This window comes from Hirundo rustica, chromosome 3, assembly GCF_015227805.2.
Source record: "Hirundo rustica isolate bHirRus1 chromosome 3, bHirRus1.pri.v3, whole genome shotgun sequence".
NCBI lineage: Eukaryota > Metazoa > Chordata > Aves > Passeriformes > Hirundinidae > Hirundo > Hirundo rustica.
In genome coordinates, this window is record NC_053452.1 from 98,462,916 (window position 1) to 98,480,714 (window position 17,799).

Genomic DNA, 17,799 nt, shown 5'->3' on the forward strand with positions numbered 1-17,799 from the left:
ACAAATTGCTACTGGTTAGCATATTCCACAGCATACTACATGGATGCACTGTTAGAAAACAGTCTGTGTTAGTCTTGAGTAATAGAGAGGCTTCATGCCTTGATATTTCTATTCTTCTCCACGCTTCGTAATACTATGGAATAGGTAAAGATTCAGAGTTAATCCCCAAAAACAGTTCCACCAAAAAGCATGCACTGCTGTTTGGATAGCTTCAACTATTTTATCATCTCTAAGGAAAGCAGAAAAATACACACATACTTTCAAAACAGAGATACAGTAAACCAGACTAAATGGTTTGCCTGTATGTTTACACTAAAATATTATTCATCTTCAGGCCCTAATTTAACATTCCTTAAAGCCAGCTCTCTCTTAAAAGAACCCCAAACCCACAAATTACCAAATGTTTTTACGGGACAAGGGTTCTGGTGAACACCAAGCTGAACATGAGGCCGGAATGTGCAGCTGAGGCCAAGAAGGCAAACGGTATCCCAGGCAGAAGGCCTGTAATCCTTCCCTTCTCCTGAATACTACTGAGCCCACTCCTGAAGTTCTGGATCTTGTTCTGGACTCCTCAGTGCAAGGACAACATGGACATACTGGAAAGGGTCCAGCAAAGGGCCACAGTGATGAAAGGATAGAAATATCTCTCCTATGAGAAAAGGCTGAAAAAGAAGAGTGTGATCAGGATTGGGAAGAAAAGGCTCAGGGAGATGTCATTAGTGTATGTAAATACCAGAAGGGAGCGTGCAAAGAGGACAGAGCCAGACACTTTCCAGTGCTGCCAGGATCAGAAGCAATGGGCACAAACTGATATGCAGGAGTGTCTGTCTCAACATCAAGAAACACTTTGCTACTGTGAGGATCTAGCACTGTCACAGGTTGCCCAGAGTCACTGTGGAGTTTTCCTCCTGGAAGACATTTAAAAGCCATCTGGACATGGCCCTGGGCACTAGATGTCCCTGGATGAACAAAGGGCTGGACCAGGTGACCTCAAGACAACCCTTTCAATCTCATTTGCTCTGTGATTCTGTGATACATAGAGGATTCTTTCCCTACATAGAGTTAATCACTTACAGGACTGCTTAACACTTCTAATTGCAGTTTGGAAATTATTTCTTGGAAACATCCTTTCTAGTGGCAAATTCTATAAGAACAGCTGCAGCAGTGATCAATATGTTTGTTATTTTAGGCCATGTGTATTATAAAGTAATTTCTCTACAGGTGAAATTTACTCTTTAGCCACCAGAATTTTCTCACTGAATGTCTCCACTGTGCTCCTTTTCCGTAGTAGGGCATTGTTCAAATGTTGTCAAATGTAAGAGTGCAGAATTCGAATATTAAGAGACCTTTGCTGACTGCTGAATGTCACTGGAAATCTATGTGTACATAAATCCTGAATTAAAAGATACACTGCCTTTATTTTATATATGTGAGCAAAAGAGGAGCAGGTGAGGGACTTTAAACCTATTTCAATGAAAGAGAGGCACATAAAAGAAAAATAAATGACATACAGAGAAAGTGAACATGATGGAGGAAATTAATTATTGTTATAAATAAGATCGACCAAATTCAAAGTATCAAAATTTAGAATTTTATTTTGAGACAAAATATCAGTCTCGGAAAGCCACAATTTAAAAGGACAGCGCCGAGCCCGGGATCGGTGCCGGGTGAACGCGGATAACAAGCTCTGTCAGCCTGGTATCCCCCCCAAGTTCACAATTTCTGGTCTCCGGCTGTCCCTTTTTATACACAAGATCGCGGAGTGAAGTCCGAAATTCTGACGTTATCCTCTCCGAGGCGTCTTCATTAATTATTCAAGTCCTGGTATCGGAGGTCTGAATAGACCGGTAGGGTGGAACAATGCTGTTGATGATCGGGTCCGGGTGTGTCGTGTATATGTTAATTTCAGCGGAGACGAGTAGAGATATCCATCTGAAGTGATTATCTTGGTCTCCGGACTTGTATCTCCTTCTTCCGTGGTTCTTTGTTTCCTTTCAGGGATTCCCGGCAGCAATAGTTTCAAGGCCCCCTCTCTGGTAATTCCAATCATACTTTCCTCGTGTCCCTCCTGTGCTTCCCAAGCCAGGAAATTTCTAATTTTTTAGTTTCTACATTTTACCTTTACTTTATGTACATTTGAACACATTTCTAACATTCATATTTTATACAGTTCAACATTTACCTTGTATAATTTGATAACACGAATTAACTTTAGCACATTTATCACAATCCCCCCTCTTCCAAATTCACCAATTTAATTCGTGTTCTGGTTATAGTCTTTTTTCTCTGTCAAGATAAAAAAGCCTCTTAACTATTATTCTGTTAACCTTTCCCCTGTCGTTTTGTTCCAATATGTTCTCTCTATGTTTCCTTCCTGTATCTGGGCTTCAAATTTTTCTAACACCTGAGCCGCAGTACTTTTTCCCTCGGTTAAATTCATAATTTTTGAGGTGGCTTTTCCTTTGGCTAATCCTCTTGAAGCTAATTCCGGATCCATAGGAAGGGCTGCTATTTGCATTCCCTGGACCACAGTGTGAATTAGTCTTATTAAGCAAGGTATTAAACAAGGTAAGAACACTAACCCAGCCACTGAGCACAGGATAAAGAACCCCACCTTCTTCCACCAATCTCCCGTTCCAAATATTTGATCCCACCATGATGCTTTTAGGATCGAATTCCATTTCTGCACTGGGACGTGTGCCACTTTTTTAATTTCTGCAGCCAAATCTCTAATAGTTTCTCCATAGTCATTGATTTCGATACAGCATTCTGAGTCATTAAATTTCCCGCACACACCCCCTTCCTCTGCTAGTAAATAGTCCAGAGCTATTCGATTTTGGTATACGAAAGCTCTCATCTGTGAGTGTTGTTTGGCTAACAATTCCAGGGCGTCTGAGGTGTGGTTAGACACTATTTCTACTACAGCCTGTAACCTGATTAGCCGGTTCAATAAGTATACTGGGGTCCTGTAACCCCAACTTCCATCCTGTGCCCAGGTGGCTGGACCATAGTATTCTATGATGCGCTCTGCAGGCCATTCTTCCTCTCCCCATTTCTGATTCCCTCCCACTTGTGGGAGTCCTTTCTTTACCTCTCGCTTTCTCCTGCTGAGGGTTTCATACAAAGGGGCCCCTAGCAAATTGCTACCAGTCCTGGGGAGTGTAAAGAAAGAGGGTCTAATCATACCTAGGGTACAGGACCCTTTCCATTTCCGGGGCAATTCACTGTAAGCTCTTTTCCCACAGATCCAATAAATCCCGCTGGGAGCTTTCCATTTAATGTCTATATTTTCCGGTTTGTCCCAAAATTCCACCAGTTCAGTTAAGGAGTAATATGGGTTAGCGTTAGTGAGTTCATGCCAACAGAGTTCAATTTCCTCTACCCAATTACACTTTCTTTGCTTCTCTTTTCCCTAGTACCCGTTTGGGGGTTCTGGTTGCCACATTTTGGATCTGTTGTTGGAATTTACAGCCAGAGTGGATAGACAAGGGGTGTATCCCACTACATCACTGTACACATTCCCTTCCCTACTAATACAGATTGTCCCTATTACTCGTTCATCCAGTGTCCACCCTCCTGGCCGGGTTAAAGTGTTTAAGATTTTATTATCCCATTTTAGTAACTGCTCAGGAGTTAAACTCTCACCTTTCCATGGCCATCTTTCGGCGGATTTTAGTCCTCCGCAGATCCAACAATTAGTTAGCCCTAACTCGGTAGCAATCTCCTGTACCAAATCCAGGAAAAGATTTTTGCTGGAAGTAGCCAGACTCCAATCATTAGACTGTTTTTCCAATTGATCATATTGTTCACTTAATGTCCTCATTCTTTCCTGCTCCATTCTCTTTTTCTTAGCTGCCAATTCTTGTCGTTTAAATTCCAGGGCTACCTTTTGTATCTTGTTCTCAGGGTCTAACCCTTCCTCGTTCTTGGAAAAGCAGAAAACTTTATCCATTCTTAAACAAACCCTTTCATCATTCTCCCCCAACATATCGAGTAATATAGGTCCATTCGCTAAAGTAGCTGTTTGCAATTTCTCATTTTGTCCCACCCAATATGTTTTCCCGTTCAAGGCACACATCTTCAGTTTCCTCTTATCATAACATAAAGGGTTAACTTGGAGATATCCCACAAAGGTACTCTCCTTTTTCCCTCCAATCCACACAGTTTTGTTACATTCTTTGCATGTTGTGATCAAAGGAAGACTGCTTACCTCCCTCCTTTTCCTAGCCGTTGCTATCGGGTGATTGGATTTGTTCAATTTAACCCCTCCATTCTACTGACGATTCTCCCCCCTTTTTGGTGTAAACCAGTCTACTCGTACCCTGGATTCCAAAACTCTGTTCCGGGTAAGGTTTGGAGGGACCGTGGGGAGATTAGTTTCCATCCCCATCCCCTCTTGGGGTTCGTGGAGGCCATTCGTGGGGCACATGGCTTGACTCAGGATCACCAGGGTTACCCATAGGCCTATCCCTCTGCTCCACCCTTCGCCCGTTGGGTTGCCACCAGCGGCGGGGTAATCCATCTTCTTGGCAGCAGGGATATTCTTCCGGGTCCCTGCCGGTGCTTCTCTGAGCATATCGCCTCTTGTACTGCTCCCACCTCGTTCTCCTTATTTGATCTCCTCTACAGGGTACTTTCAACGTTCTCCTGCACTCAATTACGAGTGGATCCGCCCTTTTATTCAATCCTCCCCTTAACCCTTTAGTGTAATAGTGGAACCACTCAGGAGAATCCAATTCGAACAATCCCGATTCTGTGGCAACGTATAGGAATAGATTGGTAAGCCTGACCTCCTCCTCGTAACAAGGTACACACAAATTCCAAGGTCTAGCCCCCCGGACACAATGAGTTACCCAAACTTGTTCACAATACCCGCATTTAAAATGAACAAAAGGATAGCAGGGACATCCTGCTTGAGTGCAACTTATCCGATAAGCGCTGGTCATTGGGTGTCCCGGTGAATTCTCAGCTTTAAATCCCCAGGTGCAGAGGTGATTTTCCACTGCGGAGAGCTGCTGTGTTGTTCCACCTTTTTCACTCGGGAGCAATGGGTCCAGCCTTTCTCCGCTGTTCTCACGGCAGTATCTGTTGTGAGGAGGACGAGGAAAGGTCCCTCCCAATGCGATGACAGCGGTGCTTCTTTCCACGCTCTGATCAATACTTGATCACCCGGCTGGATCTTGTGGATAGCAAACCCCAGCGGGGTGCTTTGTGCTATTAACCCACGCTTCCGGAGTTCTTGCAAATTTTTGTTAATCACAATGATATAAGACTGGATCTGACAATCCTCCACCCGGGGATGTCCAACTGGCATTCCATGCTCATAAGGCATTCCGTACAACATCTCGAATGGAGATAATCCCGAACCGGAATGAGGTTGTGTTCTGATGTTTAGGAGGGCTAGAGGGAGGCATTTTATCCAAGTCATTCTAGTTTCTAGCATAAGTTTTGACAATTGTGCCTTCAGAGTTTGATTCATTCTCTCTACTTGACCTGAGCTCTGAGGATGCCATGGGGTATGATATTCCCATCTGATTCCCAGAGCCTCTGCTAAGCTTTTTATGACCTTGGATGTAAAATGAGTTCCCTGATCTGAATCAATGGAATCAGGGATTCCATATCTGGGAATCACTTCCTCTAATAATCTCCGTGCTACTGTTTGAGCTGTAGCCCTAGGGCTAGGGAATGCCTCCACCCAATGTGTTAATTGGTCTACTATCACTAGCAGATATCTATATCTACCTATTTTTGGTAACTCTGTAAAATCCACTTGTATTCTCCCAAAGGGGCGATATGCTAAAGGACGTCCCCCTAATGCATTGTGTTTGACCTTTGATTTATTAATTTTCTGGCAGACCAAGCAACTCTGAACCTCCTGCTTGGCTAACTCGAAGATACCCTTACATCCAAAAAATTTCAAAAATTGTTCTGCTAAAGCTTGAGTTCCCCAATGAGTTTGTGCATGTAATCTTTTTAATATGATCCTTGCATAAGCCTTTGGGATCAATTCTCGACCGTCAGTCAATTTCCATTTCCCATCTATTAAATTTCCCCCCATTTTCTTGAAATCCTCAATCTCCTTTTCTGTGGGATGAGGAGAACCTTCTCCAAAATTTTCTGTCCTGCTTTCCAGGGTATCCAGGGTTAGGAGAGCTGCTTTCCTGGCTTCCTGATCAGCCAAATTATTCCCACGTATTCTGAACTGTAGTCCAGCCTGGTGACTCTTTACATATACCACTGCAATAGCTTTTGGTTCCCTTACTGCCTTGAGAATTTGCCTTATTAGATCCTCATGTATTAACCCTTTTCCTCTAGTGTTCACCAGTCCTCTTTCCTCCCAGATTTTCCTAAAGGTATGCACTACCCCAAACGCATACTTTGAGTCAGTGAAAATAGTTCCTATTTTTCCTTTAAGTCCTTTGAGTGCTTGCAACACAGCATACAATTCACATGCCTGAGCTGACCATGAAGTGCCCAAGGGGCCTGACTTTATCACTCCCCCAGTTTTCCCATCTATAATTGCATATCCTGATTTTCTTTTCCCTCCTATAACCCTGGCTGACCCATCTACAAACCATTTTTCCCCTTCTTCGAGCTCCTCGTCCTCCAGATCTTCCCTAATTTTTGTTTGTAATTCTACTAGGTCTATACAGTTGTGTATAGGCTCTGATGAAGCTTCCCCAAACAGGAACCCAGCAGGATTACTTGCTTGTGTTGTCTTTAATTCTAATTCTGGAGCATGAAGGAGAATGGCCTCATACTTCAACAATCTGGCATCTGTGAGCCATTTTTCAGCTTTTTGTTGTAAAATAGTTCTTACATTATGTGGAGTGTAAACTGTGATGGGAGCCCCAAAAGTAATCTTTTTGGCTTCTTCTATCAATAAGGCAACTGCTACTATCGCCTGTAAACATGTAGGCCATCCCCTGCTTACAGGGTCCAACAATTTTGAAAGGTAACCTACAGGCTTCCTATCCCCAGCCCATTCTTGTGTCAATACCCCATGTGCTGTGTGGTTTTCTACATTCACAAATAATTGGAATTTCTTATTGATATCTGGGAGGTTCAATACTGGGGCAGTCACCAAAGCACCCTTTAATCGCTCTAATTCCTTATCATCCTGTTCTGTCCATTTTATCCTCTCTGCAGTTAATTTTTCATACAAAAATTTTGCTTTTTCACTATATCCTTCTATCCACTGCCTACAATAACCTAACAGCCCCAATAGCTGACGTACTTGTCTTTTGGTTTTAGGGGGGGGCAGTTCTATGATTCCAGCTACCCTTGCAGGGTCCAATTTCTTTTTCCCTTTTACTAACCAATGCCCTAAGTATTTCACCCCAGATTCTGTGAACTGTAACTTTTGTTTTGCTACCTTTAATCCCTTTTCCCCTAAAAAGTTTAACAAATCAATAGTGCATTCTCTTACACCTTCCTCTGTTTCATCAGCCACCAGTAGATCATCTACATATTGTAAAATCTTGGTCCCTTTCCTAGGGGAGAACTGACTTAGCAACTTTTCCAATGCTTGTCCAAATAAATTTGGGGAGTCCACGAATCCTTGGGGAAGTGAGGCCCACCTTAACTGTTGTTTCCGGTTAGTGTCTGGATCCTCCCATTGGAATGCAAAAAAATCCCTGCTGCCTTCAGCTAAAGGGCAGGTCCAAAATGCATCCTTTAGGTCTATAACACTGTACCAAGTATCTCTCGGGGAGATCCTATTCAGAAGGGTGTAGGGGTTAGCCACTACAGGGAACCGAGTTCTTGTTCTTTCATTTATGGCTCTTAAATCTTGCACTAACCTATAATTCCCATCTCCCTTTTTAACGGCCAGGATTGGGGTATTGTGTCTGGACATACACGGCTCCAATATGCCTTTTTTGATCAAATCCTCTATTATAGGTTTCAGCCCCCGCCTCCCTTCTAGAGGGATTGGGTACTGCCTGATCCTTATGGGATCCTCAGGCTTTTCAATCTCAATTGATATAGGTTCCATAGCCAATTTCCCCGCTTCCTTCCCTGTGTGCCATACCTTGGGATTAATTTTGTCCTCATCTTCACAGGTTAGTTTATATATACTAACCGTAATCTGTGAATTCCTTATGATGAGGTTGATCCCCAGTGCAACCATCAAATCCCTACCCAGCAGGTTGTAATCAGCCTCTTCTACTAGCAACATATCTCCCAAACAAATTTTATTCTCTGATTCTATTTCCACATTCTTAACTATAGGTACCTTGAATGGCTCCCCTTTAGCTCCTATAACTACCATAGAATCTTTACTTACTCGGCATCCTGGGGGCAGCTGCTTGAATGTACTTCTCTCAGCCCCTGAATCTACCAAAAAATCCATTTTTGTTCCCTGGGGTCCTATTTTCAATGTTATCAAGGGCTCTCCTGATGTTATGGACCCCAAAAGATAGAGCCCCTGACTTCCCTAGTCCTCCCGGAACATCTTCTCATCTCTCATCTTCTTTGGACAATCTTTTTTCATATGTCCCTTCTTTTTACAATAGAAACATTCCATTCCCTCTATCCATTTTCCTGAAGTCCCCTTTTGCGGGCGTGTGGCTCCCCTCGGAGGTGCTTTCCTTAAGGGTTTCTCCGAAGCTTGTGGGCGTTCCTGTTTCTGGGCTTCCCTTACTGCAGCTACTAACACCCTAGCCTGTATTTTCTGTTTTTCCTCGTCCCTTCTCATGTAGACTTTCTGGGCTTCCCGCAGTAATTCCTGCAATCCCTTCTCCTGCCACCCCTCAATCTTTTCCAGCTTTTTCCTGATGTCCTCCCATGATTTTGCTACAAATTGGGTTTTTAAAAGTACCTCCCCCACGGGAGAATCAGGGTCTGTCCCAGAGTATATCTGGAGGCTTTTTCTCAACCTTTCCAACCATTCTGTGGGGGTCTCATCTTTCCCTTGACATTCCCCAAAGACCTTGCTCAGATTTTGTCCCCGGGGCACGGCCTCCCTTATTCCCTGTATGATGATGTTCCTCATATCAATCATGCTTCTCCTACCCTCCTCAGTTTGAGCATTCCATCGGGGATCTTGGCTTGGCCATTTCTGATCTCCAGGAGTGCTCTGAGGGTTCCTCCGTTCCCATTCCCGTATCCCCGCTTGTCTGATCATTTCCCTTTCCTCCGTATTGAACAAGGATCTGAGAATAGCTGTAAGATCTTCATACGAATAGATGCTAGTTCCTAAGAATTCATCTAGTCTTTCGGAGACCCCTAAAGGGTCATCCATAAGTTTTCCCATCTCCTTCTTAAAGGCTCTCACGTCACTGGTATTAATCGGGACGTTTACGTACCCGATAATTCCGGGAGCAGTGGGAATTTCCCTTAAGGGGAAAAGATTTGCTCTTTCACCTCCCCCTTCACTCTCCGTCTCATTCATCCTCTTTAGTTGTCTCCTAGTCCTCCTAGCGGGAGGTGAGTGTTTTGCTTCTGCCCAACCCTGCTGTGTGTTTTCAGGAGAATTAAAGAAAGCCGCCAGATCTAGATCAGGCAACAGGTCATCTCGGGCTGGCGCAGGGGTGTCTGTACTTTGTGTACCTTTTCCCAGTGACTGAGTGGCTTGTACAGGTTCTAGCGGGGGAGGGAGCCCGACCGGTGGGACCGGGGCCACTGTTCGTGACTCCAACGGAGGGGCAGAGGGGAGAGACGGGGATATAGGAATCCTCCGTCCCAGAGGGGGTCCCAATCTCCCCGGATTCTGTGGATTGTTCTGCTCAGGGAGGGGAGGGGGTGAGGGTACTATGTAAGGTGGAGGCAAGTTGTCTAAAGGTTCCCACTTATCCCCGGAAACATCGGCAGGGTCCTTTATCCTTATGGGTAGTAATTTTGCATCAATTCTACCCCAGACCCCCGCATATTCCCGTTCTTCCACAGTTCCCTTTTCTCCGACATAACGTACCAGTGCCTTACATATCCATTCTTCAAATGTTCCAAACACGGGCCAAATTACGTGATCCCGTATTTCTACCCCACCCCATACTTCTATGCAAAAATGCACCATCCGTTTCTTGGATTTTCCCTCCCTTATGGGGCATTCTTCCCAATGTTCTAACATCCATCCCAGAGGGCTCTCAACTGGGATTTCAGGGATTCCTTTACCGGTTCCCCGCTTTGGTTTCCTAAGATTCCTTTTGCTAGCTTTGCTTTTTGTCTGTCCCATGGTGTGAGTTTACCAGATACTAGCCCTTTGTGGGTGATCGCTCCCCCCCCGGGTTTCCTCTGGTGTATGCGAGCTCTCTTCTCCTTACTTCCTTCCCGGACCGTCCCTGGTCCAAGGCTGGAAGGTTTACCAGTCCCCGGAACTCTTGTAAGGACGTAACCTTCCCTCCCAGCCTTCCTGTGACCGACCCCCCTTTCCGAAAACTCCCCGAGTTTTCAGGGCTTAACGTGTGAGGTGCGTTTTACCCCCGAAACTTTCGCTTCCCCCGCAACCGACCACGCCCCTCGCGGGACTATGGAACTGCGATTTTGGGGTCCCACTCGCTTCGTGATAAAATCACGTCTCACTCACACGCTCGGTCACTCCCCACTCAACCACGCAATACTTACGATCCTTTTCCTGCGTGGATTCTTCGTGCACGTAGATTTTTATGAGTAGATTTCTTCACCGCGGCTCCGGAGGTTCTGCTTCCAAAGAAAAAACCTCCCCGAGTTCCCCGAGAGCTCTGACCTCGCCTATCTCCCTTTTAAATGTGGCTTTCGCTGTTTCGTTCGTCGTGTGGTTGATCGGTTCCTCCCGGACACCCCAGTTCCGCCAGGCCGCTGAATTCAGCGGTGCGCCTCCTGGTCAGAGACGGGGGTCCCTCGGGGGTCCCGGTATCACTCCAATCACGTCGGGGTCACCAGAATTGTTATAAATAAGATCGACCAAATTCAAAGTATCAAAATTTAGAATTTTATTTTGAGACAAAATATCAGTCTCGGAAAGCCACAATTTAAAAGGACAGCGCCGAGCCCGGGATCGGTGCCGGGTGAACGCGGATAACAAGCTCTGTCAGCCTGGTATCCCCCCCAAGTTCACAATTTCTGGTCTCCGGCTGTCCCTTTTTATACACAAGATCGCGGAGTGAAGTCCGAAATTCTGACGTTATCCTCTCCGAGGCGTCTTCATTAATTATTCAAGTCCTGGTATCGGAGGTCTGAATAGACCGGTAGGGTGGAACAATGCTGTTGATGATCGGGTCCGGGTGTGTCGTGTATATGTTAATTTCAGCGGAGACGAGTAGAGATATCCATCTGAAGTGATTATCTTGGTCTCCGGACTTGTATCTCCTTCTTCCGTGGTTCTTTGTTTCCTTTCAGGGATTCCCGGCAGCAATAGTTTCAAGGCCCCCTCTCTGGTAATTCCAATCATACTTTCCTCGTGTCCCTCCTGTGCTTCCCAAGCCAGGAAATTTCTAATTTTTTAGTTTCTACATTTTACCTTTACTTTATGTACATTTGAACACATTTCTAACATTCATATTTTATACAGTTCAACATTTACCTTGTATAATTTGATAACACGAATTAACTTTAGCACATTTATCACATTATGGATCTGCAAGGAAAAAGCAATGCACTTCTGTTTTGGTTCAGTCTCAAACTAAAAGCTTATTTCATCGTTTGTGGAATAGAAATATGCAGAAAAGGTCAAATTGCAAGATCCAATTTTTAAACCGGTAAGATACTTTAATAAGTGTACCACATGCAGGAAGAGTGAAATCTTCACTGGTACCACACAGTGATTTAAGAACCTAGCAGCTCCTTTCCTTCCAGTTGCTGTCTGACTCTACCCATGCATACACTTGCTCAGATGCTATATAACAAAACAGCCACATTGTAGTTCCCATTTTAAAAGAAAGCAAGCATGAAAGCTTGCAAGCCCTACAGATATTATCAATAATTGCAGCACTTTGATAAGAAGCCAGATACAGACATTCTTTATAGACTGCAACCCCTTCCCTCTATCTAATATCATGCTTAAAACCTTTTTGGGCTTTTTAAATGCCAGGTATGACCGTGGAGGAGACTCTTGGTGCCAAACCCATGTCTAAGGTGCCTCACAAAAATGTTTCGCCTACACAGCAAAAATCATTTGGAAGTGCTCTAGACTGGACCTCTCTATCAGAACACTTATTTTTGAGGGAGGCTACAAGAGAGTAGTCATTTTGGAATATGACTATGCAATGAATATCTATTAAGCACTTTAAATATGTTGAGTTTTAATTAATACATGTTTTGTTACAGCTATATGTTTCACAAACATAGCTGTGTTTTCAACAAGTAAATTTATCATTTGTTTACAATTATAATTTGCAAATACAGGCAAAATTCACATTTCTACTTTTTTTTTTCTGTGAAAAATACATATTGCAGTCAGACAACAACACAAGGCACCACTGTAGTAGACTAGGTGGCAGGAAATGGGCATCAATGAAACCACAAGACAGGTCCTTTATGGTGGAGCCTTCCTCATTTTCTATACTATGTCCTTCAGTCTCACCCAGGCAATCAGCTTCAGCTGCATGTGATGCTATATCCTCGAGTGGGAGAGCCCCTGGTAAAAAAATACTGCATTTGGCAGTCTTCCTTTAGACTTACTCATATGGACTAAAATCAGAGGCACTTACTTTTTAAAATAAAATGAATTGCATACTAAGTCCATATTTGAGATCAGTGGGGTTTTCATTATTATATTCTCATTTATTAAAAAAGAATAATGTCTTTCTACAGAAGTAATTTAAGCTGAATCTTAATTTGTGTATGGAATCTCTTAGTTCTCAGTATCGACATTTTTTTCCCCTAGCCTTTTAGAAATTTTTTCCAAATTAAGGAGTGAAACTTTAAATTGGAAAAGTGTAAAAAAATATTTTAACTTTTGAAGGGAACATCCCTGCAAGCAAGTTCCGCTGTAGTAAAAGCCAAGATGCATTTCTTTTAAATTTAGAGTCCATTTCTACTGGTATAGATAGCCTGTGCAGTTATGTTAACTAGAACACTATTTCACCAGCTTTAATCACATTGAAAATCTCACAGTATCTGATACTTTTCTTTAAAAGCAGATGTAACAGACAATGAAAAGTCTTCTGTGTTAGGAAAAAAGACCAAACAAACTTACATTGAACTGGTTTGAAAAGAATTCTTTTTTGTTCAGCACCAGGATTTCTAACACCAGTTCTACAAGCAGTTCACTGCATCCTAAAGGTCACTTTCCAAAACTTTCCACTGAAACTGTGCTTCATCCTTCGCTTACTCCCCCTACCTCAACTCATACCTGTTCAGGAAAACCACAGCAATGCCATTACAGCTCACCAGAAGATTAAGTTTTTAGGGACGGCGAGAGAGAAAATAGAAGAAAGTTAAGTAAAAAAATTCTTAAAGCACTGTGGAAGTTTTCTGGTTTTGTTTAAATTCAGGGTTTCTGGATACTTAAGGCATAACAGCTGTGAGGGTAATTATCACTGCTTCTAGAACATTCATGTGTGTGGAAGAAATAAGGATGTGGGGGTTTTTTCAGTTATTAGTATTTTCAGATGGAATGAAAAAAGATTCTGCTTGTAAGTAACCCAGTTTCTTTTGGGGCTTCTGTAGAAATGAGGATTGCCAACACATCATTTTTTCCCATCCAAATACAAGCATTGCTGGAAATTCACATCAGGAAAAAAAAAAACATGTCCATGTATGTACTTCCAAATGATGTTTTATTAAGACTGCAGAAAAGGACCCCATATGTTGCTTTACCTACACAATGGAAATGTGTCAGCCTGTGGGAGCAGACCAGAGAGCCATCAACATGTTTTCCTCACTGACAGCAGCACACAGCCCACTCTGTGTTCAAACTTACCTGTACACAGGCAGTGCTCTCCTGATATTTATACAGAGACTTGAGACATACCTACCAACAAGCTTGCAAAACGTCAGTCGGAAGCTGAAGAGATCTCTTGTCCTGACAAAAATATAAGGAAAACAAAAAATAGCAGAGCAGCCCACTGGGCACTGAATTAAAGGGGGCAACAAGCAGGTATCATTCTTTCCAAAGGCTAACTTCACTGATGGCTTACTTTAAGCACTCAGATCGAACAGATAATGAGGTTTTGAAATCCTATTTAGCCCTGTGAAAAGGCAAAACTTAGGGAACAAATTATCTAAATCACTTTGAAAAACCGTATCTTCATAGGTTGTGCGCTTCACATGAAGATGTAAAGTATTAGGAATAGGCAAATGATGCCTTAGAATGACAGGTGAGGACTTGCTAATTTTGACTGGTAACAGCTGACTGGTTGCTCCCTTTCCCATATCAGTAGTAGGTCAGGTTTCTTTTGTGATTTCAGCCACCTTCACAGAACAGCAAAACTTGTAATTTAGTGCACTCCAAGACACTTGCATGTAAGCACAGCCCTTTGGCTTCCATGGAGTAGACCGTCTCTAGGCCCACCCCCACCCGTGTTGTCCCATTTATTCAAACGGCTAAAAATTAAGGCGGCAGACAGAAGTTTATAAAGATCGTCTTTGTGACCCTACAGTCAACAAAACCAATTATTATTAACAGCATTGTTTTTAAGTAGAGCCTATTTTCACCACATCTTTGCAGGTTTTGTCGGAGGTAGTGCTTTTACCTCATCACAATTCTGGCAGTTTAAGGCAACAGCCTCACAGCCCCTCAGATGGTCTCTCACCTTCCACCTGAACTTCTCTGTGATATATGTCCTAAAGTTAATTCGTGTTAAAAGATATAAAATGTAATACCATCCCTATAAGTATAAGTTTTGTTTTAATCCAATATGTTATGAGTTAACTCAGAAGAAAGTAGCTCAGTAAAGGTACAGGAATTTCTCTTGCCTGAAAAGACAGGGGAGGGACATGAGACAAAACATGATTAGAATTACCAGAAAGGGAGACACAAACATGCCTCTGCTGGGAATCATTAAAAAGGAATGTAATATATGTCCTAAAGTTAATTTGTGTTGATAGAATATAAAATGTAATACAAACTATATAAGTTCTGTATAAACTAGCATGTTGGAAGTTAAGTTTTGTTTAAAATAGCATTTTGTGAGTTAACTCAGGGGAAGGTGGCTTAATAAAATACAAGAATTTCTCTAGCCTGAAAAGGCATGGGAGGGACACGAGGAAAGCTTGATTGGAATTACCAGAAAGGAGGACAGAAAACTGTCACTGCCAGGAATCGTTGAAAAGAAACAAAAGGCAACGGAAAACAGAGATGATAGTCCGGAGGACCCGATGATTGTATCAGATCTGTATCTAGATGGTCTCCGTCTGGAATTAACATCTCCACACCACACCTGGACCCAACCACTAACAGCATTGTCCTCCTCCGCTGATCCATTCAGACTCTTAGAACTGAAACCTGCATGTTTAATGAAGATGCCCCGGAGGGAGGACCGTCGACATCCCGAGCCTCTCTCCGCGATCCAGTGTATAAAAAGAGACTGCTGCAAACCAAAAATGTGAACTTGGGGATAACAAACTGACAGAGTGTGTTACCATTTTTCACCCAGCGGCGACCCCGGGCTCGACGCTGTCCTTTTAATTGTGGCTGTCCGAGACTGTTATTCTGTCTCACAATAAAAATTCCAAATTTTGATTTATCGAATTTGGTCGATTTCATTTATAACATTCTCCTAGACCACCGTAAGTTTATCTCAATCTTTTAGGACTCCTCAAATCCTCCAACATCCTTACTTCTCTTTGTCCCCAAAGGTTTTCCAAATGTTTGAAAATACCGCAAAATATCTCTCCAACTCAGGCCTCTGGCTCCTTCCCTCCCTCTCCTCACACAGCTGCCCGGGCTGTAGTGCCGAGGCTCCGCAACCTCTCCTTAAAGGAGCGGCCGCACAGAGAGCCGAACTTTCCAGCTTTACAGGGCAGCAGGAAAACGGCGATAGCGGACTTGCTTAGAGCCCCATCCACACGGCTGTTGTGCAGCCTGTCCCAGGCCACAAGCAGGGCTTGTCCCCACGGCACGGACGGGCGCTGTGCTCCCGGATGGCAACAGCTCACAGCAGCAGGACAGAGCTGCTGCTTCCCAAGTCTCCGCTACAACAGCGTCAGCACAAAGTGAAATAAGGAGCTGGGGTTTGTACAGAAATGTTCCGAAGCTGCTCACAGGGCCGTCTACCAACCCCTCCGCTGTGGTAAGGGTGAAGGGAAACATTCTGGAAGGGAGCAGCTGTCCCTAGGGCTCCCTGTCCTTCCCACTTGAACACTAAATTTGCCGTCTACTCTACCTGGATCAGCTGCACAGAAGAAAGCAGAGCAGGGCTGCGAGAAGCAGCTGCTTAATTTGCATCTGAGCTCCAGCCCCGCTTCTTCTCGGAGTGCCTGCCGGGGTGGTGAGGGCGAGGGAAGCCAGAGGCATGGTTCCATGCCGCAAGGAGGGCCCGCCGGGGTCCACAGGCATGGAAGGAGGCCGCGGGGCTCGGGAGCGGGCGGGGGAGCTGTCCAGCAGCTGGGGCGACAGCACGGCCATTCCTGCCTCCCGCACGCCCTCGCTTGTGTGTAAAGAGCTTCAACAGTCCTCGAAGGCAGGTCTGGTCTGCCAAAAAAGGGAAGTGTGAAGAAAGATTTTAAAAGTCAGAGGCATGTGACATTCCTAAGGAGTTCTTGGAAATCCAGATGGTAATTTTTAATGCATGGAGTTGGAAGTGTGGCTGGTTGCAGGCTTACAGTGCTTGCACAGCTTTCACAGGTGATTTGTGCTTCATGTTTTCCCACAGTAAAGGCCTTTTTTTTATGGATCTGCAGTGAAAGGGTGTGCGCTTCTCCATGTCTCTGATGCCATGTGCCAGTAGCAGTTCTTCAGTGCATATTTTAGTTTGCTGCAGCTGTACCTTGCATGTTGGTTTATGTATTATATGAGAGGCTACAGCTGCTTGCAACACTGGAACAAAAGCAAGGAGGCATTTCCTACTAAGACACCAATTTAAAGAGGCCTTCATTAGCATGCCCTCTATTGTTGCAGCCAAACCCTGCATATCCTACCCCATACCATGAGCCCTAATGTGTTTAAGAGCTTGCCTTTCATCTGACCATGTATCCTAATGCCTCCTACACAGGGCATCCAAGGCACTCCAGAGAAAATCATTGGAATCATAGAAATGGGCTGGAAAGGATCTTAAAGATAATCTAGTTCCAACTCCTCCTGCCATGGTCAGGGACACTTTCCACTAGACCCGGTTGCTCAAAGCCCCATCCAAACTGGCCTTGAACACCTCCAGAGATGGGGTATCCACTGCTTCTCTGGAAAACCTGTTCCAGTGCCTCACTACTCTCAGAGTAAAGAATTTAATCTTAGTATCTAATCTAAACCTATTGTCTTGCAGTTTGAAGCCATTCTCCCTTGTCCTGTCACTATGTGCCATTGTAAATAGTCTCTCTCCATTTTGTTACAGGATCCTTCAGGTACTGGAAGGCCTCAGTTAGACCACCTCAAAGCTTCCTCTTTTCCAGGCTGAACAATTTCAATTCTCTCAGCCTTTCCACATAGCAGAGGTGCTCCTTCCCTCTGACCATCTTGGTAACCTCCTCTGGGGATCCCAGTGCTGGATGCAGCACTGCAGGTGGGATCTCATGAGAAGGATGATTTCACACCCTAGAAAAATATATCTTCATTAGTAGAGAACATTGAATATTCAAAAGGCTCAATTGGCAGCTCTGGATTTTTAGAGAGTACCTTAGATTAAATTTTCCAGTATAAAGGTCTTGATTCAAAACTTTGTTAAGTTCATTACAATATTTTTTTTTTTCTAGCAGGTACTGGATTAGTTCAGCTCTTAATTTAGC